The sequence below is a fragment of the Puma concolor genome, chromosome B1 (assembly GCF_028749965.1).
Source record: "Puma concolor isolate L17-30 chromosome B1, mPumCon1.1.hap2, whole genome shotgun sequence".
Lineage (NCBI taxonomy): Eukaryota > Metazoa > Chordata > Mammalia > Carnivora > Felidae > Puma > Puma concolor.
This window is the reverse complement of record NC_141670.1, coordinates 76,152,898-76,177,889: the sequence shown is the minus strand read 5'-3', so window position 1 is coordinate 76,177,889 and position 24,992 is coordinate 76,152,898. Positions and strand designations below refer to the sequence as shown.

General features: G+C 43.0%; 1 long non-coding RNA gene across 1 annotated transcript; it reads left to right on the top strand.

Annotated features, from left to right (window-relative positions):
* The first annotated feature begins 19,024 nt into the window (after positions 1-19,024).
* LOC147581704 (uncharacterized) lies at positions 19,025-22,732 on the top strand. Its single transcript, XR_015249733.1, has 2 exons — positions 19,025-19,300; positions 22,503-22,732. It is a non-coding gene; the product is annotated as an uncharacterized LOC147581704 (long non-coding RNA).
* Positions 22,733-24,992: the final 2,260 nt, after the last annotated feature.

Genomic DNA, 24,992 nt, shown 5'->3' with positions numbered 1-24,992 from the left:
ACATCAAAACAAAAACCTTCTGCATAGTGAAGGAAAAAAAATCAGCAAACCTAAAGGGTAACCTACTGAATGGGGGAAGATATTTGCAAATGATATATCTGGTAAAGGGTTAGTACCAAAAATATAGAAAGGACTGATACAACTCAACACCAAAAAAAATAATCCAATTTAAAAAATGGGAAGAAGACATCAACAGACATTTCTCCAAAGAAGACATCCAGATGGCCAACAGACACATGAAAAGATGCTTGGCATCATTCATCATCAGGGAAATACAAACCAAAACTATAATGACACCTGTCAAAATGGCTAAAATCAAAAACACAAGCAAGTGTTGGCGAGGATATGGAGAAAATGAACCCTCTTGCACTGCTAGTGGGAATGAAAACTGAGGCAGCCATTATGGAAAACAGTCTAGAGGTTTCTCAAAAAGTTAAAAATAGAACTACCCTATGATCCAGGAATTGCACTACTGGATATTTACCCAAAAAAGTACAAAAACGCTAATTCAAAGGGATACATGCACCCCTATGTTTATAGCAGCATTATTTACAATAGTCAAACTATGAAAGCAGCCCAAGTGTCCATCAACAGATGAATAGATAAGGAGGGAGTGGTATATATATACAATGGAATATTATTCAGCCATAAAAAGAATGAAATCTTGCCATTTGCAACAACATGGATGGAGCTAGAGAGTATGATGCTAAGTGAAGAAAGTCAGAGAAAGACAAATATGATATGATTTCACTCGTATATGCAATTTAAGAAACAAAACAAGTCAGCAAAGGAAAGAGCGAGAGAGAGAGAGAAACCAAGAAATAGACTCCTAACTATAGGGAACACACTGATGGTTACCAGAGGGGAGGTGGGTAGGGGGATGGGTGAAATAGGTGATGGGAATTAAAGGAATATATTCTTTTCCTGCTAAGAGAATGCATTTTTTGACCCAGTTTCCCTCATTGATACCTCCAGATTTCCAAGTTCAAGGCTTTCATGAAAGCTTTGACTTTGCCTTCTTCAAGACCACTCCCCCTAATACCCACTTATTCTTCAGACTTGTCCTTCCTTCCTCTCTCTCCATTCCCTTTCTGTTTCCCCTGCTACCATTTCCTCCAGCCTCTCATCACATCCTCTCCTTGATTATTATAATAATTTTCAATTATCTCTACTTTCCTCTAAGCTCCCCCTTCTCCACTCCATCAGTCACTCTGGTACAACAACACCTTCTCAGACTGCCTTCTCATTCTGTCTCTCCCCCAACTCTGACTCAAAAAGCCCAGTAGCAAGACTCATTCTTGAATTTGAAGACTCTGGCAAGTCTTGAGGAAGGAGCAAGACCTTCTATAACCTGACCCCATCCTTTGATTTACTTAGTCAAAAAACACTGCTTGAGCACTGTGTGGGTCTGAAGATGTACATCAGTGAATAGTAGGCCGATAATTTATTGAGTGCCCACTATGTGACAGATACTGTGCTGGTGAGCAGGATAACACAATCCCTTCTCAAAAGAACTTTTCAGGCTATACTGCGAGGGCTCATACTTTCTAGCAGATCTTATACTTGACTTTTCCCCTATGTAAATCCTTCAGCCAAAATTCTTTATTCTTGCCAACATGCTAGATTCACTTCCTAGTTCTGTCCAGGCTCCACGATCCCTCTTCCCTTGCCTGGCTGATCTGGCAGCCTCTCCCCCATCATATCTGTCCACCTTTCAGAGTGCCGCTCATTTTTCCTATGCCCATTGTAGAGCTCTCCCTGACCTGCTAAGCCTTATTTGTTTCCTCCCTCTGAGGCCTGTACCAGTCATTTGGACCATATCACACACTGTATCATTCTGTTACTTGAGTTATATGTACATGTACAGCCTTCCCAACTAGCCTGCAAAGCTCTTACTTTATGCTCTTGTTATGCAGTTGTTTGTCGCACCACAGTGCACTGTCCCATATTTAGATGCTCCTTAAGTATTATTCAGTTGCACCAAGATTGATACAGTGGTCTTATTAGGGCAGGGGATCATGAGAGTCTTTTTTTCCAATATGTTTTTCATATTCTCTATAATGTGGCTATATTACTTTTATAATGAAAAAAATTACAAATAAAAACAAATAAAACACTTCTTTAATTCAATTTAATTGAGATCCAGAAATAATTGTTCTCATTAGGTAGCCAGACCTTGGCAGTACAAGGGCTAATTTAGACCAGATTGGAAAAATTCAAAAATACAAATTGCTCTTTCTCAATGACAGACCAGATTTTCTGGGGCACAGCTAATTTTGCCCTAGTTCTGGATTTCCTAGAACACCCTCCGGGGTCAGGCTGGGAGCTGCTGCCAGAAATGCTTAATATCAAGACTTGCTTATAGCGTTGAGCCGATAAAAACATATATTCATATAGAATATATGTCTAGAATATATTCATATAGAATATATGTCTAGAAGTTGCCAGATGGACCCTACAGAATTTTTGCTTTCAGTGTGTCCTATAATGGTAGCTTGGGGCAAATGAAAGAAACCTAAATTACCAGCAATAGTTGTAGTATGTGCAATACTGTTTTCTTCTCCTACCATCAAAACAGAGAGGCATGCTTTGCATAGGATGATGGATATCCTTAGTTTGACTGGCTAATATTTTAAAGTAACAGAAGAGGAGGGGGTGAGGTAGGTGGACTTCCCATAAAATTAACAACCAGTCTGAATTCTGCAGCTGAATCAAGCAGGTTGGGTGACACTAGTAAATGAACATGATCCCTGCAGAGCAAATATACAACTTCTCCTCAACCACCAATCCCCTCTACCTCCTGCCTCTCCGAGGGACTAATTGAGCAGTGAGTTTTATTGCTTTGATCATTTATGCCACATCTTTTTATCTCTCTCCCACTTAACTCTCCCTGGTCCGTGAAGGGCAGTTTTGATATCTATCTCTGGTGAAATTTGCTGGACTGATTCAACGGACCATGTATGTGGTATATTAAGCTGCTGGCGCCTCTCCCCACCTTGGTTCTGCTCAAAAGAATAACACATTTTCACCCCACTTTTCTGATAAAGAAAGCCCAAAGCATTTAGCTATCTTTGGATGGAGATAAAAAAGGGGGTGGGTTGGGCAGAGCAGCTTAGAGGGCTGAAGTACGGGCTGTTTCTGCTTGGATGTTCTTTGCTTTGAGATCATCTTGTGGGGGTGTTATGGGCTAGGGATTGAAAACTTCTTGATAATACAAAATAAGCACCCAAAATGCTTTCTTTCTCTGAAGAGGTATGATGATCACATTTGGGAGGGAAGGTGTCCCTGATGATAAATGTTCGTTCTGTTCCAGCTCCCACCTCTTCTTACTCCTACAGAAGAGAAAATGTTAGCAGTATGACAGTGTGCAACACTGTAAACACGTCTCTTTAGTCAGCCCCAATTGCAAAATGAACTATGGTTAGAACAAGATAATATGGGGAAATAGGGTGTCCAAGGACTGCAGATTTCAGCATTTTCTCCAGTGCCATCTGAGCAAAAGGGCTTCCAGGGAGTGGAGAGGCCTCCAAATGTGAATCCGATTCAGGATAAACAAGGCAAGCTGCCAGTGGCCTTCCCTTTCCCCAGCAGGGTTATATAAGCACCTTCCCACTTTTTCAAAAATTAGAAACTCTATTGATTTAGTGCTCACCATGCATCTGTGTGATTTATGACCCAGAAGATGTCTGACAGCATTTCAGGCTGTTTGGTGAGAGGTTCCAAGCCAAAAGCACAATGAAGAAATGTAGAACTTTCCTTACTTGTAGATAAGCCTCTGAAAATCTCATGCCTGTCTTTAAATTTGCCTCTGCTTTGCTTAAGGCTTCCTTTAGATAAATCATGGGAGAAATTACACTTCAAGTTCAACCGCTTTCTCTGCCAACATATATCTCTTTGGGACTGAAATACCAGATACCTACCTAATTCTGTTTGCTGGTAACTCTTCAACTCTTGCCATCCTCCTGGTTGAGATATTTAAAATGGGGGTACACCGTTGCTTATTTCAACCAGAATTTACTGGACATATGTTTTATGCCAGAACCATGATATATTTATGAAACTAAGAGAGATGAATGCGTTAAAACTTACAGTTCATCTTTCAAAGAGCTAGTGGTATGGTAGGTGTGTAGCAGAAGAGTAGCTGTTCAACATACCTCAGGCAAGCCATCCATAGTATAGACTGTAGCTGCACAAGCAGGGACTACATTTCTTAACTTCCTTGCACCTAAGTAGAGTCATGTGACAATTTCTAGTTCTTTTAAAAAAAAATTTTTTTTAATGTTTTATTTTTGAGCATGCATACAATGCACGCAAGAGAGTGTGAACAGGGGAAGGGCAGAGAGAGAGGGAGGCACAGAATCTGAAGCAGGCTGCTGGATCTGGCGGTCAGGACAGAACCCGAAGCGGGGCTGGAACTCATGAACTGTGAGATCATGACCTGAGCCAAAGTTGGCCACTTAACTGACTGAGCCACTCAGGTATCTGATAATTTCTAGTTCTAAATGTGAGCAGAAGGGTTGGGTGTTTTCCAGCCCTGTCTCATGACTCTCCCACCCCCCACACACTTGCATATATATACCTCTTCATGCTCTCTTCCTCTACTCTTGTTAGAACAAAGATGAGTCCCAGAGAAACCTTTGAAACCATGTATTGAAAATGGCAAAACTTCCATCAGCCTGGGTCTCTGGATGACTGTATGGAGCTGTGTGGAGGAAGGATAACCGCTGACTTATTCACCTGCCTTTTATAGTTATTATATCAACAAGACATATATTTCTATGATACTTGAGCCAGTATACTTTTCTAGGTCTATTAATGATAGCACTTAACCTACACAAATACAGGGGGAGAAATAAATGAATCCACACAACAGTAATTCAAGACTGTGAACAGAGGAGTGGGAAAAAGCATAGAGTAGTCAAGGTTCAAAATGGGAACAATTTTGCAGTGAAAATTCTGGACCAGGAATAGCATCTTAGTGTTAAATAGGCACAATATGCAAGGGCATCAAAATTGGGCAAAGCGATCCTCCTCTCAAGTTCAACATTGTGTTTCCCAATGTTTTAGTAGGTGTTATAAGTCAAATAAACTGGAATAATTACGTAAAAGAAAGTCTTACAGATTTCTTCCTCTCAGAAGCTCCTGAAGACTTTAGTATTCCATTATATACAGGATCAAAGCTTCTTAAAATCTTCCAGTGACTGCCTTTTCTAATCATAACAAAGTTCTTACCATGGTTTATAAGACTTGACATGATCCATCTCTGTCTTTCTACTGACCTTACCTCATGCCACGATCCATGAGAGTTCAGGCACTGAATGAATTGTTCATCACTGTATCCCCAGCACTTAGGAAATACGTTTTGAAAACATTTCCCAAACTTACTTGAAGGAATTTTAATTTGAAGAGTATCTTTGAAACTAGCATTCTATGGAACACATTTTAGAAAATATGAGTTTAGAGAAAGCTCTAAATCTTTCCCTGCAACTTCATATAGATTCAGATACACACACAAATGCTGGAGAAAATTATAGTTCATCTGGGGATAAAGAAGTATCCTTTGCTGCTATGCAGAAGACTTTGGGAGCAACCTGACAAACAGATTCATAAAGTGAATGGAAAATGGAAGGCTAGACTCTCCATGACTTCATTGCTTCTCTCCTCTACTGCCAAGATAGTGGTGATGAGTGTTTTCCCGGGTCAAAGAATCCCCATTGGGCTTAGTGGCCAAGTGTCAATAGCACTTAGCTGATTTAATCTCTAGTAATTTATCAAAGATCTGACCTGTCATTTGGTTTTGAACCACTTTAGTTATTATCAGTGGCTTTTCTATGGTAAAATAGGGTATGTTCAGCTTTGGTGAGGCCTCACTTTCATTTTCTGCTTTACACAGCTTCCTCCAGGGCTCCATAGTAGATAAGGCTTAGCTTCCACATGTGTTATCCTGCAGGGAGTTTGGCATTTGCTAAGAAGTCAAGTGAATTTCATCATCATCATTATCATCATCAAACATTTGCTGCTCACCTCCTCCGAGGCTCTGCATGCTATACATCTCTGCATAGCAACCCCTCGTGCGAGGCTGGCATCTTAAGGTCAAAGAAATGAAGGAACCAAGCAGTTAATCATGTGCAACTCCCATCTGTTAATAAACAGTGTAAATGGGACAAAATTTATCATTTGCTTTTGGAGACACAAAGGTTAAGTGCTTTGTCCCACCCTACAAATCAAGAGACTGTCAGAGCTCAGAATGCAATAGGGAGAATTGACAGGGCTCTCTTCAATCCGCCAACACCTTCTCTCTCCACAGAAGTGTTAGTTGGCTAAAATATCTCTGTGGTGGAAATCAGCAAATGACAGTGAAAGGAAAACTTAAAGCACCCAGAGCAACTGATGGATGCTTGAGGTAAAACCATGAGAGTCCAAGTAGAAATGTTCTGTCAACAGATTCCAATCTTCTCCACAATGAAAGGCAAGTATGATTTGCTAAATTTCATCCCATCCAGTCTATAAAACAAATGAGTGCCATTTAAAGAGAGGGTTTCAAAATTCTCCAGTCATATCAACTCATTTACTCCTCTTTTCCAGGCTTGTTAAATAAGGCAGAATGCCATCTCATCACATCTGAAAGTAGTTCGGGCAAGATCTAAAGAAAAACATTCCCTGGACATTACTCTTTATATGATTTTTTTTAAGTGACAAGGGGCAAAGAGACATAGAAAAACCAGGATGTCTTAGTTGGCTCTCAGCCCCCTCCTTCATCCCTAACTTTAGTCTTCCAAGTTTCAGAACTGTACAGTTTAGGGGCTTCCCTAAGAGATATGGTCTGGGCGGATGAGCCTCAGATGCAGAAACCTCAGGTCTCCGAGGTCAGAAAGATACTAATCTTCCTTACCCATACATACTTTGGATTTCAAAGTTGGGACCACTTTCCTTTTGAGATCAGATGAGATAGGGTACATTCAGGGTGGTATGGCCATAGCCGGGACCACTGTCCTTTTATATGATAGGCCCCTTCTTTCCTAGATCACTACACTATTTTTCTAAGTCAAAGCAACTGTTAAGGCATGGATCCACAAAAAACAAGGACAAGGTTTGATCCTTAGATGGATACATTAACTTCTTTCTGTGTCATGGGCACAGAGTGTACCATTTTGGAATCTCATTATTTCAGAGATGATGGAGTACGCACTTGGTAGGTGAATCAGAAAAAGTAACCTTCCTCTAAAGGCTGCTTATTTTTAAAATCAAGTACAAATCCCTGAGTAGAGTTGAAAAGATTCACCATGATCTGGTTTTAGTCAATATTTCCAGCTTCATCTCTCATCACTGCCTCATGGACCCTGGGCTCTAGTCTTACTGAAGCACTTGTAGTCGCCAGAATGTTCCATGCTCTCTCTTTCTCCTCTTTTACATATGCGGTTTGTGTTTTCTGGGAATTCCCCAAGGAAGTGAAAATGTCCTTTCCTCTGGGAACCACACACCAGGCAGAGTTAAAGACTTCCACCTTTGTGCATCCGTGGTGTCTTGAAACATAGTTCTTTATGCCGTATCATATTTTATGTGATTTCATGTTCACATCTTTCTCTGCCACTAAGTTGAGAGCTCCTAAGAGGGGCCTGGGTTTGGCATAATACAGATGCTCAACAAATGTTTGCAAATGGAAGATTTGATTATTAGAAATACAAAGGTAAGTGCATTTCCTAAGGATAGTGGGCTGGAAATCTTATCTTTCCTGAATAATTTTATCCCTGAGTTTTAGATGTTCCTTCAATTGTTAAGTCTCAAAGTCTGCTAATGACTCTTTGGAATGACATGGACATAGCCTTATAGATTTAACAGAGAAAAAAAATGTTAAAAATTTCCTATGGAAAAGTATTTCAAATTACTTTCTATTTGCATTAGCATATCATATTAGTAAAACTGAACATCATATTAATGAGATTTTGTTTCTGTCCATCGATGAGAGGTTCTGGGTGAAGGGAAAATAATTGATACTACTATGTATAATTTTTTAAAGCTGAAATATGGAGGAAAGAATGTTCCTAGATGTGTTACTGCATGATTTATAATCCTCTCAGTCCTAAGAAGCAAATTAAAGTCTAGCAGATGGTTCTCTGAAGCCCTGTAATGCAGTTTGTCTGTAGCTATAGTTACATGTTTTAAGAGTCAGAAACATCTTAGTGAATTGTTATTGAATTGTAGAGCTTCTCCAAGATATGGAAAGGCTTCTCCACCAGAAGCATTGGACAGAGAGGATGTGTGATTCTGAGGCAGCCAACCCCTCCAGCTCATTTCCTGGCAAGTGTTTTCCCAGCTGCCTGAGGCTGTCCTTCCCAGGCAACTCTTGTCACAAGGAACAAACCACATAAGTTGCCTTCGTCCCATTTGGTGAATGAGGCTTCCTGTGGAGTAACAGATTCCCCTAGAATATAAGTTCCACGAGAAGATAGGTTTTTGTCAGTTTTGTTCATAGAGGTACACAGGCCCTGGAGCAGTCTTGGCACATAGTAGCCATGCAATAAATGTTTACTGAATGAACGAATAGAAGATTCTGATAGTCTGACCCCTTGAAGATGACTTTGTGTGGCCATTGTCCTCCCGTAGGTTCCCCAAGCAGTGCGGGTCTGCTCTTCTCAACTCACCCAGTGTTTAATCTGGTTCCTGCCTAGATTCCCATTCAAGTTTCATTCCCCTGATGGCCATCCATACACTCTTTTGAGCCCCCCAAGAAAACTGTTTGCTTCACTACGGCTGGAGATGGTTGCTGTCTGCTTTGTCCACTCATTGAACGTCTACATTAGACAATATATACCTTCTCTGTGGGGTATAATGACAGGTCCTGGTCCTTCCTCAAAGCCTGAGCTCTCTGTGAATAAACAGCCATCCCTATCCAGTAAGCCCTGAGACATGATGTGTTTTAAGAGAAATTATGAGTCCACCGATGCCCTGGCACTGAAGCAAATGAGGTCATCTGAGAGAATTATGGATGTGTCTATAATTGGACACTTGAGCTATATCTTCACATCCGTTGGTATATTTTTCTGATTCAGGCCTCCTTGCTTGAGACATAAAATCCCAAGCCCCAGAAGATTCAACTTCTCTTTTTCAATGGTGCTTTTCAGACAAGACCCTTTAGAGATTACCAAGGGTCATTTTAATCAAAATGAAAGACATCTCTTATTATGATGGCTTTGCTGACAAATAATTAAGATGAATTACTAGCATATACTTGTCCCAGCTGCCTCATTGGTGTCCATTTGGAGTAAGCATATGAAGCTCATAGTCCATGCCTCAGCTCTTTAAAAGCAATTTATAACCTGACTCACCATCCTAACTACCTGAGAAGATTTTAATCCTAAACCTGTCACCACCCATTATTTTCACAGGGTCCTGACAGTTCTACATTAAAACAGTTTATAAGTAAAAGTTAACAAGGCCTAGAGAGAGTGATTTATGTTTCAGTATGTGAAACAGTCAACATTCTTTCCCTGACCAAAGATAGCCCAGAGCTCTCTGTGGACTGAAAGAAGAAAATTATCTCAGAAAGATGAATGGCCCATGCCTTTGGGCAGGTGGCTGATGTGTGGTCCTGGGCCTGAGGCCCAGGCATCAAGCAAAGATTATGAATGTTAGGAACAAAGTACAGCAACCCCCCGGCCCCACCCCAACCACCTCACCCGTTGCACACACACATTCCTTTCTGGCATCACCACCCTCCTGGGTCTATGTCACTGCTCAGGTATTTGGCGATATGAAAGAAGTGTAAGCTGTTGTCTTTATGAAATGTGGATGGCTCAGAAAGTATCCTTGCTTAATTAAAGGTGACAGTAAGGTGTCACAAAATTGTCTTTTTTGCCACGGACAAATAAGAACGACTGAGTCAGAGGAGGTAGAAGAAGTATTTGTGAAGTAGACAAATACTGCCCCCCAGAAAACCCCATGCTTCAGGGAAGATAGAACAACTGAGGCTTTCTTCCATCCTGACCTTCTTCCCCAATGTATTGATTAACACACCTTCTGGAAAGCTGTTCTTTCTGTAAAAGGATGCCTCACTCCCGCCCCGGATGCATTGATCTGCTAGGGCTACCATAACAAAATGCCACAGATTGGGTGGCTTATATGGCAGAAATGGATTTTCTCACAGTTCTAGAAGCTAGAAGTCCAAGCTTAAGGTGTTGGCAGGTTTGGATTTTTCCGAGGCCTCTCTCAGCTCGCGGATGGTTGCCTTCTCGCTGTGTCCTCACGTCATTTTCCCTCTGTGAATGCACATCCCCTGTGTGTCTCTGTGTGTCCAAATCTTCTTTTCTTATAAGGACACCAGTCGGATTGGATTAGGACCCACACCAGCAGACTCACTGTAATTTAATCACTTGTTGAAAGGCCCAATCTCCAAATAAAGTCACATTCTGAGCTACTGGGGGTCAGGGCTTCAACACACGAATTCGGGAGAGACACAATTCAGCCCATAACACCAGCCAATTGCAAAAGCCTTCCAGCTGAAAATACCTTCAGACGAAATATATCGAGGTTTCTCTAATTCTTGATATGGTCAAGATAATCCCATTTTGAGGAATAAAGGGCAACTCATCTTGGGGAAAAAACGTAGAAATGCCATCTGAAGGGAGCTATCGAAGCATTTACAAATAGCTCAGCAAAACAAACTCCTCCCAAAGACATTAATTATGTTTCCTTCCTTTGATGCATCATCGATCAAATCTCTCTCTTTTTTCCTTTTAAAGAAGAAGGGGGCTTGTCCTTTCTCATTTTATTCAAGTGTATTATTAAGGCAACATCCTCTCTTTGCCACAACTGCATTCCATTTTTGGTACCCAACTTTCTAAATGTGAACAGAAACTAATTTAGCGTCGCTCAGTCTGAAGTTGGTATGGTAGGTATTTCTCCATCCATTATTTCAAGTTATAATAAGCGGGCGTGATTGGAGCTACTCCCAAGATAAGCAGGCCATAATATTTTCACTGTCGCCATGATCACAGACTAAGATAAGAGGGAAACGTGCTATTTTTACTCCCTATTTTTTACTCCTGGTGTTAAATACAAGGAGAACAAGTAAAAAACAAACTGCCTCGCAGCCCCTGCAGCAGAATACAAAATATTCAACCTCTTTCTTTTTTTTGCAGCTGGCCGTGATGTTCCTCAAGGATGACACAGATACTATTGAGGTGATCTGGGCTGAGGAGATGCCTCTTAATTGTGTTTGCAGCTCAGAGCAGAAAGCATGCCCATTCGAGGTACTTGTTGTATCATTTTTAAATCAAGGCCATCTTTTTCTCAGTGGTAAACGTGAAATGTTTTTAAAGGCCAGACTTAGCATAAAATCTATTGGTTGCCATGGATACCACTTACCACACAGGACTGCGCTCTGTGTTTAACTGTGTGATTTTCTCTATTCAAAGGTTCAGCATTGTCAAAAAACAAATTACTTTTTCTGTTGTTTATCTCAAAGTTCATTATGGGGAAGGCAATAAATAAGAATATATTCACGTACGGAAGGGAGCGACGTGGGGAGTCACTTGGGTGCTATGCCTTAAAATTCAGTATTCCACAATAATTATAGCCAAATTGGCTATTGTTAGGAAATAAAATGCATTTTGATCTTTTTTGTGTATGTGAATATAAAGTAAAGCAGGTACTTGGAAGTCTGCTCCCAACAAAATTACATGGTAATGAGGCTTTTCACACCTACACAGCACTTAGTAACCAAGCTCTGAAAGAGCGAGATTTAGCTCTGAGAAGTTGGAAACTTGGTACCTGAGGCTCGTGGCTTTCCTCTTTATGAGAGAAAAACGTGGGTTCAAGACCTCATGCTCACTGAATTATTCATGCCGTCATGCCACCACATATCTTTAGGGTTGAAACCTGTTAGAGGGCTATTACTGAGTGCTCAGGGTCCACCCGAATCAGACTCCAGACTCGGAGACACTGCCCAGACACCTGCCCCGTGGGCTACCGGTCCGGCGCTCCGCTAATTAGCTGGAATATTTGCAAAAGGCAACTCCTTCCAAGCCCCACCCCTGCTTCCATCCCACCTCCACGCCTCAAGGGAAGGTGGGGAAAACAAGAAACCCCACAAAGTCTCGACAGAAGTGGCGAGAGGGAGTTTCTCAGAGTTACTGGAGGTATTCAAAGATAATTTGGTGTCAGCAAGCTCCCATTGGCTGAAGCCTGTAGCACTTTGCTATAACTCCCAATTAATCAAGGAATGCCCTGAACACTGACTTGCTACTTATTTAAGATGCTCTCCTGTCACCTCTCCGGCACTTTCTAGACTCCTTGATTTGGGCTATTTGCATGACAATGAGGTGAAGGGGAGACCTTAATGAAGGCATCTGTTTTTGAATGTGCTTGTTGGTATTGGATGCGGGTAATAATAGCCTGAAGGAAGATGGAATTCTCATTTGGGTGCACCGGAACGCAGTGCACTGATGCCTGCTAAATATGCAAATTCCAGCTTGTCACCAAAATTATGCCTATGGCTGGTGGAGCTGTTGAGGCTGCAGAGCAATAGTCAGATCGCTGCCCGGACATAACCTACTTGCAAGATGCACTGGCAATTAATTTACATATTGCAAACATAAAAAACCAGGCAAAATAAAAGTGAGAGTGCCCATGGAAAGCACAAGCCGTGTTGATCATCTCCTCACCCGCGCTTGCCCTTGTGGGAAACTTGCAGAGTGCGATCCGGAGTCTCAGGCTGCCGGGGAGAAAGTGAGGAGAGGGCCCTGAATGCCAGGAGGTTTGCTCACAGGAAATCAGAGGATGTGGCTGTGAAGCAGACAGAGCTCAGTGAGGGCGCGATGATGTAACCCGGTGCCTAGAACGTTGTCTGGCAACAGGTGACACTCGAGAAATCTTTGTCATTGGGACAGACGTTAGGTGGTTGACGAGAGGGAGCTGGATCAGGTGCGTCTTTCTTGGAAGCAGTGAACACCAACTTGGGTTAGCAGAACAACAACGGCTACCTACAGCAATGCCATGGGGAGAGGTGAAAAGGCCAGACAAGGATTAGGGTGGTTCCAGGAGTGCGGATGGCAGAAATCAGTCGATGATCTCTTCAGGATGCTGCCACTGAGCTGGCCCGGCTCCAGCCATTTCCAGGCTTTTTGCCACGCTGCTCAAGATTCAAATTTCTAGGGAGAGTGCTTGTGGGACGGTGTCCTTTGCCTTAGCTTTGATTATGTGCTTGCCTTTTGCCTAGAGTATGGCCGCAACACACGGGGCTTGACTGGAAACTCTAAGTTCCAGTCTCCCTTGCAGCCAAATGTAGTCAAGGACAAAGTTCATGCCAGCGGAATATGACCTGAAGTGATATGTAGACACCTCCAGGACTGGCACTCCTCCGTGTTTCCTGTCCTTCCCACTGGGTGGAAATGGCAAAGACTGGGGCCATCTTGGCAACCATGAGGATGGCGGATCTGCCCTGCTAAGCTGGGTCCCGGGCTGACCGCATGGAGCAGAGCCTGTTTCCTGGCTCCGGATTGTCTGTCATACGAGAGAGACAAATAACCTTGTGTCTTTTTTGAGATGTTACATTTTGGAGTGTCTTCCTTATGGCTAGTAAGCCATCGCTTTAACACGAGGGGCGGGAAGAGAAACATCACTCCCTCCAAAGCAATCTGTAAGATCGCTTTCATCTGAAGAAGGAGAAATGGACACTTAGCAGTAAAAACAACAAATGCCCATTCAGTTGCTATTATTGGCAATGTGAGCGTCATGCACAAGCCACATGCAGTACAAGTATTCACAGCTCCTGCTTACAGACCTGACTGTCTGGTTTGAAATTCCTAACCAGCCAGTGCCTCTTTCTTAGCCCTTCAAACACAGGACATGTCCCAAGTGTACAGGGCCCCTCCACTTACTGAGATGCCAATCACAGAATTCCTTGTTTATAGGACTCGTGAATTAAATCAGAACCCACTGTGAGATGAAAACAAATGAAGTTTTGTCCCCGCTGTCTTGTCTCTGGAGTTACCACTGCTCGAGGTACAGACTAATCTCTAACACTGATTAGCACATGCCCAGCCTCAGTAAACACCATTTTGCACTAACAAAGCTGTCGCCAGCGACATAAACAACTCATTAGTCTAGGGAAAGGATGGTCAGCAGAGGCGCAAACTCCTAATTTATATTTTTATTTTGTGATTTATTTTCAATCAATCAACAAGTACTCATTGATTGCTTACTACGTGCCCCTCACTGCTTTCATTCTGGGTAGACCAATGCATTGTTTTCAACACGAGTATTGTTGGTATTTAACAACAGCAACAAAAGTTCTTGATTTTTTTTCCTAGTTAACATACACACACAAACACACTCACGCACTCACGTGGAGTCGTGAGTTTCAACTCTTGCTGTGTTGTGAAGGGTAACTTTCCCATTTTATGCCAAAAGTCAAAAGAAAAGTGGGAGTTATTTAAAACCATTCCATTCTAGAGTAAACTTTTTCTGAAGCGTGCTTATTTCATTGGTGAGGCCTCCCCGCAGCACCACGCACTTTCTTTAATGTGCTTGCACTTCATTGTGAGTCGATCTGTTTGCTACATTCCGGCATTACACAGATTTTGAGGCCTTTCATCGTCAGCTGTGCCGGTTGTTTAACCAGTTCAGGGTTCTCCTCTTCAGATAAGAGAAGTGAATTCACTGACCTCACTGTTCGCTTCTATTTCTCTCGGTCTGCTAATCTTTAGATATGGTCTTTCATGCTTTGCCCAAGTGCCTGATTCCGATTTGCTCAGCTCTGATCATCAGTGTCTGTACAGAGTCTTCCAGACTGCCCATCTAAGTCCAGCACTCAGGTTCCTCCTTGGCCTTGGCCTGCTGGGCCCCCTGGGGGCTGGCTTGCATCCCATCCCTGTCCCGAAAGCAGAAGAGAACTCAGTCCTGTGTTTCAGCATTCCAGCAGAGAGAGAGGTGCAATTCTTACCAGAGATGGAATGGTGGGCCTTTGTCGTAGGGAAAATCTTTGAACAAACTTCCTTTACACAGAGATGAGTGGAGCCTTGACTAGGAAGAGCTTTAGACAAAAAAAAAAAAAAAAAAAAAAAAAAAAAAAGTGTTTTCTTGTGTATATTACAAAGGAATGGAAATATGAGGAAAGGGGAGTCGGGAGCTCAGAGTCAGGTATAGATCAGAACTTTCTGTAAGGATGGAACTGCTTCATTTCTCTGCTTTTCAGTTCTGTGGCCACTAACCATAAGTGGCTCTTGACCACTTTTAATTTGATTTAATTTTAATTCATTTAAGTTTAAATAGTCACACATGTGACTAGTGACAATCCTACTGGACAGCGTAGATCCAGATGGAGAAGCCCCAGTAAATTCAAGTTGAAGTCTTAGAAGAAAACAGCCAGTGAGAATTTGCCCACGTGGAGGATGGCTGAAGGCTTTTGGTTTTCCTCCCTGGGTCATGACAGTGCACGATGCAGAGCTGAGAAGGGAAGAGGAGGACATCAGATTTGTAGGACAATGGAAGAGGAAGGCAGGAGGTTGGTTCGGCCCAAGAGAGGGTGAGCAGGGAGTCTCAGGCCAGATATTTCTCCCCCCACATCTCGTCTCTCAGGTTTGCCTCATTTCTCTAAGTCTCTGATGCTTGTGAAGTGTCTGTGGCCCATCAGTTCCCTTGGCTGGTGTGAGAACAGGTGGGGCTGGGAAGGGACGCTGGCAGCCCATGGCGCACCAGCAGCCATTGCCGGATGTGGAGGACAAAGGTGGTGTTTGATCTGCTTTTTACCCACAGGCCTAGGACCCTGCTCTAGCCCAGTGCTGTCTGGGCAGGAGAAATAGTGGAAGAATGCAAACTTGCAGGGGAATGCCGGCTTCACTCTGCCGTCTGTCCTCTCCTTTAACACATGTCCCAAATGGCCACCGTTGCCAGTCATCATCAAAGCCCATCCCAACGTGAACCCTCACATTCATAAACACCTACTGGCTTTGAAGACACAGTGCATCAAAGAGGGGGCATTAGGAGGTTAGGGAGCGGTTGTAAGAAAAAAGATTTACTTACAAGTACAGATAGAGCAATGTCTCCAACTTTTCCCAACTTTTTGTGTCGTAAGCATTACCTAGAGCAATAGATGCAGCTGGAAGTTGGTGAATCCAGATAAAGAAATAAACCTATTATTTATAGTTATGGTGTAATTACAAGAATGAACATCTTTTCTCTGGGGTGGAATGGAAAGATGGAGGAGAGAGAATTCTCTTTTCCATTTTGTATGTCTTCATTTTGTACAGTCTGACCCTGAATCAGTTTCCCAGGAAGTGTCTGGTTGATATTGGGGACAGGCAACAGGCCACAAAATAGTTCACTCTGGAAGGCTCTTTGGGTAAGAATAGAAAATTGAAGTCTAAGATGGCATTTCTTGGGGGTACACGTCTAATAGTGGGGGTGGAGGTCATGTGTCAATGTTTCGATGAGACTGTGGATCCCAGTGTGAAGAGGGATGAGATAATAGAGGGCTGAGCTCTGTGCTAAGGTTGAGGTCTTATTTAGGGACATTGTGTATAAGATTCCACAGAGCCACGAAATCGGATATTAGAAGAGGTACAAGAGGATCTTCACTCAGTGTCCAAAAGGGTCTGACTTAGATGGAGCCACTACAAACAGAGGACGGGGAAAGTTAGATGTGGGCCCAGTAGGGTCTCTGAACGTCCGATCTACAGGTTAACGTGGCAAAGTTAGGCTCAAGTAATGAGACTGGGCTTGTATCCTAGTGAAGTTTGTGGGACAAAAGCCCCACAGGCTACGGTTCCACCCCAAACTTTGGAAGGTGTGGTAGGCAGGGGGGGGAGGAGCTGCTGGACACCCACAGTGCAAAAGCAGCACCCACTCCCTGTAGCCTACTCTGGGGGCAGAAATATTAACCCCCTGAGTGGTGAAAGCTCAAAGTGACCCTAGCAGAGGTAAGGAGGCCTTCCCTTCGGAAGCTGCCGTGCTCTGCCATCACCCAGAAGGTTCTCTCCTCAAGCACTTTGCTTCATTTCTCCTCCTCCGCTTCATCCTTCCTTCTATTACATCCTGAATACTTACAGAGAGGAAATGAGCAGAATCCCTTAACACCTGCAGGGAACTTGCAGCTATAGTGGTTACCCGTGGAGGCAAATCAGTGTGTGTATCCACTGATAAGGGTCCTGAGGTCTGAAAGCAGCAGAGAGAAGCATGAACCTCCCAAGATGCTCCCAACGGCTGGACAAGCATGACTTATCCCCCTTTTGCAGAAGGCCAAGGGCTCCCTCCAGGATGAAGGCCTCTGCTCCTCCTCCCTCTGTGGGGTAATATCTTCTCTGACTCTCAGCTCACAGGATGCTAGTCCCAAAGGGCCTACACAGCTCCAGTTCCTCCTGGACCCTGTTGCTGACAAACAGAGGCTGTCAATTCTGGCCTTCTCCTGAACATTACATTGGCCTAATTATTTTAATTTAAAAAATAGGCAACTGATGATTACAGCTCTCCCAGCCAATACATAATGGACCCCCAAAGCTAAAGGAGCTGAACTCCACTGTGAATTTTTAAAGGCTTCCTGCCTCAGAATGGCCCTCATACTTGGCTTGGAGCAGGGGCCCCCACTCCCCTTGGGAGGGCTAGTTAACATAGTCAGTGTCAATTCATTCCTTCTGCCTTTTGTGGAAAACCCACCCCATAGCTCTGCCTGAGTCAAAAGGGTTCTGGAGTGCCTACGATTTCTTGCTCAAGAAAAAGAATAGCTTTTTGCATAATTCTGAGAGCAAGCAACACGACTTCACCACATCCTGGAAAATTCCGAGATACACAATGCATAAAATGAATAGAGGTCCCAGCACGCAAGCCGTGATAAGGAGGTGTGTGGCACTCCACAGCCAGTCTCCTGCCTGTGAAGCGACATAAAAGCCCAGTTAGTGCTGCGTAACAGCTGTATTTTTCTTGTCTACAAACTCCAGTTGTATGAAAGTGGAACGCAACAAGGAAACACCGTGTCTGCCAATAATGGAAATTGCTTGAGATTCCTGAGGAATTGGTGAACAAGATGGGGTTGCAGAGGTAGCTTTGGGAGTTCACGTCTTGGCTTGAGATTTTGGACACAGATGTGTAACTCGTAACTCATCGGCCCCAATGAGGGATGAGAGGAAAGTTGGTATGTGGGTGGGGCAGGGGGTGTTGAGGGGAAGGGCATGGGATTTGAAGGTCTGTGGAGGCTACACTTGCAACATGAGGAGAAACGAAAGGGATAGAATTCATGCCCAACCAAGTATCAGGACCCTCCCTCTCAGGTTCTCCATGGCTCAGCAATGGCCATCACATCATGACAGCTCCTGTTCAGAGGGCCTTAGAAGGGCCAGAGCAGAGACATGTAAGAAGCTAATTGGCTCTTAATCAAGGTGTCCCCCACAAGGAGCCTGTCAATTGTTTTCCCACTGGCAGTTCTCATGCCTTCTAGATCTCTGGTCTCTGGTGAGGAGAGACACAGGGCATGGAATTCCCAACAACCTGTGAGGTGGGCATGGGTGGGCATCATTACGTCCAGCTTAACAGATGAAGAAATTAGGGCTTGAAAGGTTTAAGTGTCCACGTCTGTGCAGGTAGCACAGAAGCAGCAGAACCATGTCTCTTTTCTTTATATATGAAATTTATTGTCAAATTGGTTTCCATACAACACCCAGTGCTCATCCCAACAGGTGCCTCCTCAAAATGCCCATGACCCACTTTCCCCTCCCTCCCACCCCCCATCAGCCCTCAGTTTATTCTCAGTTTTTAAGAGTCTCCTATGGAGAACCAGGTTTCAAACCTGAGCTATTAAAAATCCCTCTCACTTTATTACCTGCACTGCCTCATCTATGGGTGTGCTGGTTTCTAGTCAACTCACCCATTTGGCCTCTCCCTTGCTTTGCCCTTCATTGTGTCCATCTGGCTCCTAAAACCCCGCTTGCTTCAGCTCCAGTGTCCACAATGTGCTCACGTTTCTATTTATAGGAATGGCTTCAGAGACGTTGCTGATAAGTGCTGGTTTCCCAAGTTTCCAAACTTGTGACAATCTGCCTGCTCTCTGACCCAAGCTTCAGCCTGCACCAGGTCTAATAGTCTCAGAGTTTTGCTCTGTCTCTGGGCTTCACTGGCCATGTTTGCTATAGGACTGTCCACGAAGCTGGGTCACATTTGCTGGGAGCTGGGCCAGACAGCAGGTCATTAGCCAATAACTGCTCCATTGAGATGTTGGACCAGATGGGAGAGGTAAAGTCAGAGCCAGGAAATGGAGCCAAAGGTGCATCAGGTTCAAGCTCAGGAGAGAAGAAGCATCAGAACCCGGGCAAAGGTCAGTATGGTGAAAGCCAAGGGGAGATGCCAGGCAAAGGCAGATAAAATAGGGGTAGTTCTGGTGTTAACTCTATGACCACTGGGCATCTACCCATGGGATGTCCCTTGAAAGCACAGCCAAGCACGTTTTACTAATGTTTTAACCATATTACCTCGGATGAGATATAGTAAGGCCAGATTCACATCAAGAGAGAGAAGCTGGAGAGTCTTTGATAGTTATACTCACAGTTTCCTGGGAAGAGCATAGTGCACCACTCAGGACCACTTGGGGAAGCACCAGGGTCAGTCACAAGGCAGAGAGAGAAAACAGAACTGTGGGAAAGTTCCACATTCTTGTGGTTTCTGTGGGAAGGAATATGTGAAATGAGGTCAACCAGTCTAGGATTGCCTAGTTGAGTAACCAGGCTCTGGGGCATCGGGGCTATCCGTGATCATCTGGTCCCTGCCCTGGGGTGATTAGCACAAGTGTGTAACAGTCTGGAGTGAAGAGCCCCATAAATGAGGTGGTTGGGGTTGTGAAATTAATTGTCTGCTTAAGAAGGGTACCTGACAAAACTCTATCCAGGCCCTCAAAACTGGGTCAGAACAGCCTCTGTACAAACCATATCACAACTGTGTTGAGATGAACTCTGAAGGAGAGTTTTTGGTTTTATAATTACAAAAGTAGTACACGGAGGTTGAGAATTCAACACACTGAAAATGGATTTTATTTATTTAAAATTTCTTAATGTTTATTTTATTTTTGAGAGAGAGAGACAGAGACAGAGACAGAGACAGAGCGTGAGTGGGGAGGAGCAGAGAGGGAGACACAGAATCCAAAGCAGGCTCCAGGCTCCAAACTGTCAGCACAGAGCCTGACATGAGGCTCGAACTCACGAACTGTGAGATCGTGACCCAAACCAAAGTCAGACGCTTAACCAACTGAGCCACCCAGGCACCCATGTAAACAGATTTTAACAGTGAGTCCCGAATATCACAGGGAGATAAATTTAATAGATAAATATGTATTTTTCCAGAACTTTGGCTATGCCCATAAGAAATGTGTACCCATGAACGTGCACATTACTCACCCATATATACATTGTTTTGTAGTTTATAATAAAGATAAAATAGGATCCTACTATGGTATAAATTTATTTTTTGGGCATGGTAATATAACATGGACCTTCTTCCGTGTCATGACATGAAAGCAACAGCATTTTTTTTTTGATGGTTGCATAATATCCCACAGTATAGATCAACCATAATGTATTGTAAATTATTCTACTATCAATTAATATTTATGTTGCTGTCAGATATTTCCTAATACATTGATTCAGTAAACATTGTACATGCTTGCATGACTTTTCTGAGGACAAAATTCCTATAAGTGAAATTTCTGAAACAAAAATGATATGCATTTTAAATTTAATTAGAAACTATTGAGTTTCTCTCTGAAAATATTTCACCAGTTTATATTCCCACAACAGTTTGTGACCACATGAGACACCATTGATCTCCATTTTTCCAAACTAACTGGTGAGAAATGTGTCTCTGTTTTGGTTTGTACATATCTGATCATTAGGGAGGTTTGTGGGTCTTCTTAAAATACTTATTGCTATTTGAATATCCTCATCTATAAATGAATTCTCCAGGTCTTTTCCCCATTTTTAAACCTTTTTTTTTTATTTTAAGACTTAACTTTTTATTATTATGTAGATTACAAATATTTTTATAGCAAACCTTATCATTTGCTTTTCATTTTATTTACAAGTTTTTTTTTTCCTGTATAAAAACTTTTCTGGGGGTGCCTGGGTGACTCAGTGGGTTAAGCATCAGACTCTTGATCTCGGCTCTGGTCACGACCTCATGGTTTGAGGGATTGAGCCTCGCACTGGGCTCTGCACTGACAGTGTAGAGCCCGCCTGGGATTTTTCCTCTCCTCTCTCTTTGCCCCCTCCACCCACTCATGCCCTCTCTCTCTCTCAAAACAAATAAATTAAATTTTTTAAAAAAGTGTCTATAATAAGCCTGTCCATATTTTCTTTTATGGTTCCTGTGTTTCTTGTCTTGTTTAGAAGTCTTTCCCATTGAGGGTTAGGCTGGGCTATGCAATGTTTCTAACAATGATACACTGATGAGGAATGGTTTCTGCTCTCCCAGAAGTCTCCTGCTGCTAGAGGGCTGGTTAGAGATGCTGGAAGCACCAGTCACTGATTGGTTCTTAACTATTCATGTGCTATACCTCTTTGGGATTCTGATAAAAGCTATGGACCTCCCCCCCACACACACACACACACACAATTTTGACTATGATTTCAAAGGTTTTATAGACTACCTAAAGTCTATCATGGAGCCCTGTTGATTCCTCCTCAGGTTAAGAACACTCCTGTATACTGCATTTATAAATATCTGATCTAGGTAAATGTTTCAAATGATTTCTACCATCAAATTATTATCTTGACTCTCCCTCCCTGTAAAACTTTGCTTGGGGAGCTCTTTATGCAACACCCCATTGTCCACCCTGGATAGTCATGACCTCCTCATGACCCCAAATGTTAGGGTGAATGTCATACCAGCTCAGCATCAGTAACCCAGCCCCTTCCCAGCACTACAGTCTCCCCCACTCCACCCACCCAAATGGGTGAGAACACCCAAGTGGGTGAGAACACCCAAGTGTTCTCTTGGATCACTCTGACCTCACACCTGATTTCAGACCCAGAAAGATGATACTGGTACTTCTACACACTATACACTGAGATGACTGAGGAGGGGTGAGAGGTTTGCCGAGAGAGATGCCAAGGGCTGCCAGAGAATCGTCAAGGACAGTAGAATCTACCTATCTTCAGAAAGCTTGTGATGAAGGACAGTACATTTAGCAACCAGATATTACAAAGGCTCTCGAGGGGAAAAGTGAGGAAGGTGGAAGTTCAAGATCTTTTCTGGGAAAACCAACAGTTGACATTGGGGGAAAATGTTCAAGGACCTCTCCAGAGTGTTGGGCCTCCCCAAGTGCCAGAAGGAGAGGAGACCCATCATGGGGACCTCGAGTCCTTGCACACCTAGGAACTTCAAAATAGATGCAAACATCCTCTGCAGTGATTCCTCTCTCTGGTAGAAAACTTCTGGGCAAAGCCACTAGGTACTTTCACAGGAGCATGAAGCGGCTGCTTTTAGCTTGTGAAATGTCAAATTTAAATGGTTCTGATTGCTTTCCACAGGGCTTCAGTGGCAAAAGGCTCAGCTCAGAGCTTGAAGACCAGCACATTCAACACTTGAATTTAGGAATATCCTCTAACCACTCCACCCTCCAGAACAAGAATTCAAATCCTATCTGAAACAGGCTCCAGCCCTCTACTGATGTGTTTCTCCTGGGCCTCCCTTCTCCACTTTGGATTTCCTTTGGTTATCTGGTTTTCTGTACGCAACAAATAAAACATTTGTTTGACTATTTGTGCCTCCAAACATGCTCACTCTTTTTTCTTCTTATTTTACTTATTTATTTTAATGTTTCTTTATTTTTATTCTTGAGAGAGAGAGAGTGTGTGTGCATGCGCGTGAGTGGGAGAGGGGCATAGAGAGGGAGACAGAAGATCCAAAGCAGGCTCCAAGGTGACAGCAGAGAGCCCAATGTGGGGCTTGAACTCATGAAGCATGAGATCATGACCTGAGTCAGTCAGAGCCATCACAGCCCAACGGACTGAGCCACTCAGGTGCTCCGCCTTTTTTTTTTTTCTTTCTTATTTTAGATAGATAGAGTGCATGTGAGTGGGGGAGAGGGGCAGAGGGAAAGAGAGAGGACCTTAAGCAAGCTCCATGCTCAGTACAGAGCCCAAAGTGGGGCTCGGTCCCACAACCCTGGGATCACGCCCTGAGTCAAAATCAAGAGTTGGACACCTAACCAGCTGAGCCACCCAGCACCCCTATACTCACTCTTGATCATAATCCTCCCAGAGAAATAATTAGGCAAGATTCAACTCTTAGAGAAATGTGGGGAATGAGCCACCAAACCCAAAGGAATGCAGATCAATCCAATTTTAGCCATAGGCTTTATTTCTCCCAATTGGCTATATTTGTTTAATCTTCCATCTCTCATAAAAAATTCAAGTGAAAAGGAGGAAGATTACTACCCGTAAAAGAGATCTAGATGAAGTGGAGAAGGGCTGCTTGAGTCCCAGGCATAAACAGCTGACTGCGGGTGGGGGAACATTTTTCTAAACCTGATTAGCATCTAGCCCATGCATGGTACCAGAGAAAAGCCTGAGCTGAGCATAATTCCTGTCCTCAAAGAACTTTCAGTTTAAGTTTCTACTGACAGAAATACATGGGCAAAACAATGGCTAAGTGCCATCCAATGTCCTGTTAGATAAAGCATTTGCTCCATGCATCAAACATATAGCAGGGTCCATATATAAATAAGCCCTGTTGGGAATATGGTCTGGAAGGACTGCTGGTTTTCTACTTTCCTGGGCACTACATCTTGACAGTAATAATGAAGTTAATATCTTAATCTTCATATTTATTTATTTTTAAAGTTTATTTATTTATTTTTGAGAGAGAGAAAGAGAGAGAGAGGAAGACAGAGAATCCCAAGCAGGCTCTGCACTGTCAGCGCTGAAACCTATGTGGGGCTCGAACTCACAAACTGTGAGATCATGACTTGAACTGAAATCAAGAGTCTGACACTTATCCAATTAAGCCACCCAGGCGCCCCAATCTTCATATTTATAATCAGTGCCTGAAGTTGTTGTTTAATCTTGAGATTTTTTACTCTAAGACAAAAAGACAACCACTGAGCCCACATTCTAGAATGAGAAAAAAAAATTTTTTTTCAGGTCTCTAATTTTTTTTTTCAGTTTTACTATTTTTTTAAACATTTATTTATTTAAACTCAAGTTAGTTAACATAGAGTGTAGTATTGGTTTCAGGAGTAGAACCCGGTGATTCGTCTCTTACGTACAATACCCAGTGCTCATCCCAAGTGCCCTCCTTAATGCTATCACCCATTTAGCCCATCCCCCCACCACCTCCCCTCCAGCTACCCTCAGTTTGTTCTCTGTATTTTTGGCTTGCTTCCCAGTTGTTATATTTAAAAATTTTTTTAATGTTTATTTATTTTTGAGAGAGAGCTCAAGTGAGGGAGAGGCAGAGAGAAAGGGAAACACAGAATCTGAAGCAAAATCCAGGATCTGAGCTGTCAGCACGGAGCCTGATGTGGGGCTCGAACTCACAGACCGCGAGATTGTGACCTGAGCCAAAGTGGGTTGCTTAACCAACTGAGCCACCCAAGCATCCCATGAATGAGAACATTTTAGAAACACATATTACTCCAGTGTTTGTTCACATACAGTTATGTAGACCGTATCTTGAAGATCTGATATCAGTCTCTAATTATTCTTCCTCAGGGAACATACACAGACCTGTAGTTGGTGAGTCAGAGAATAGTGTCTTTTCTGTCTGATCTACAGTCCTCTTCATGGAGATTTTGCCAATCCCCCCCTTTCACACATCCTATGATATGGTTATCTTGTAGAGATCTCAGCTGGAGTATCTCTTTCTTATTAGCACGAAATCTTGAGTTTCACTTTACAATCACTATCAACTAATTGTTTTAAAGGTTAGTCTTTCTAAAACCTCTACAAAATTCTGCTTGTCCACTGCTCACCCCTTTCTCTCCCTTTCTCAGTGTCTGTATTCTCTTTTCACCCTCT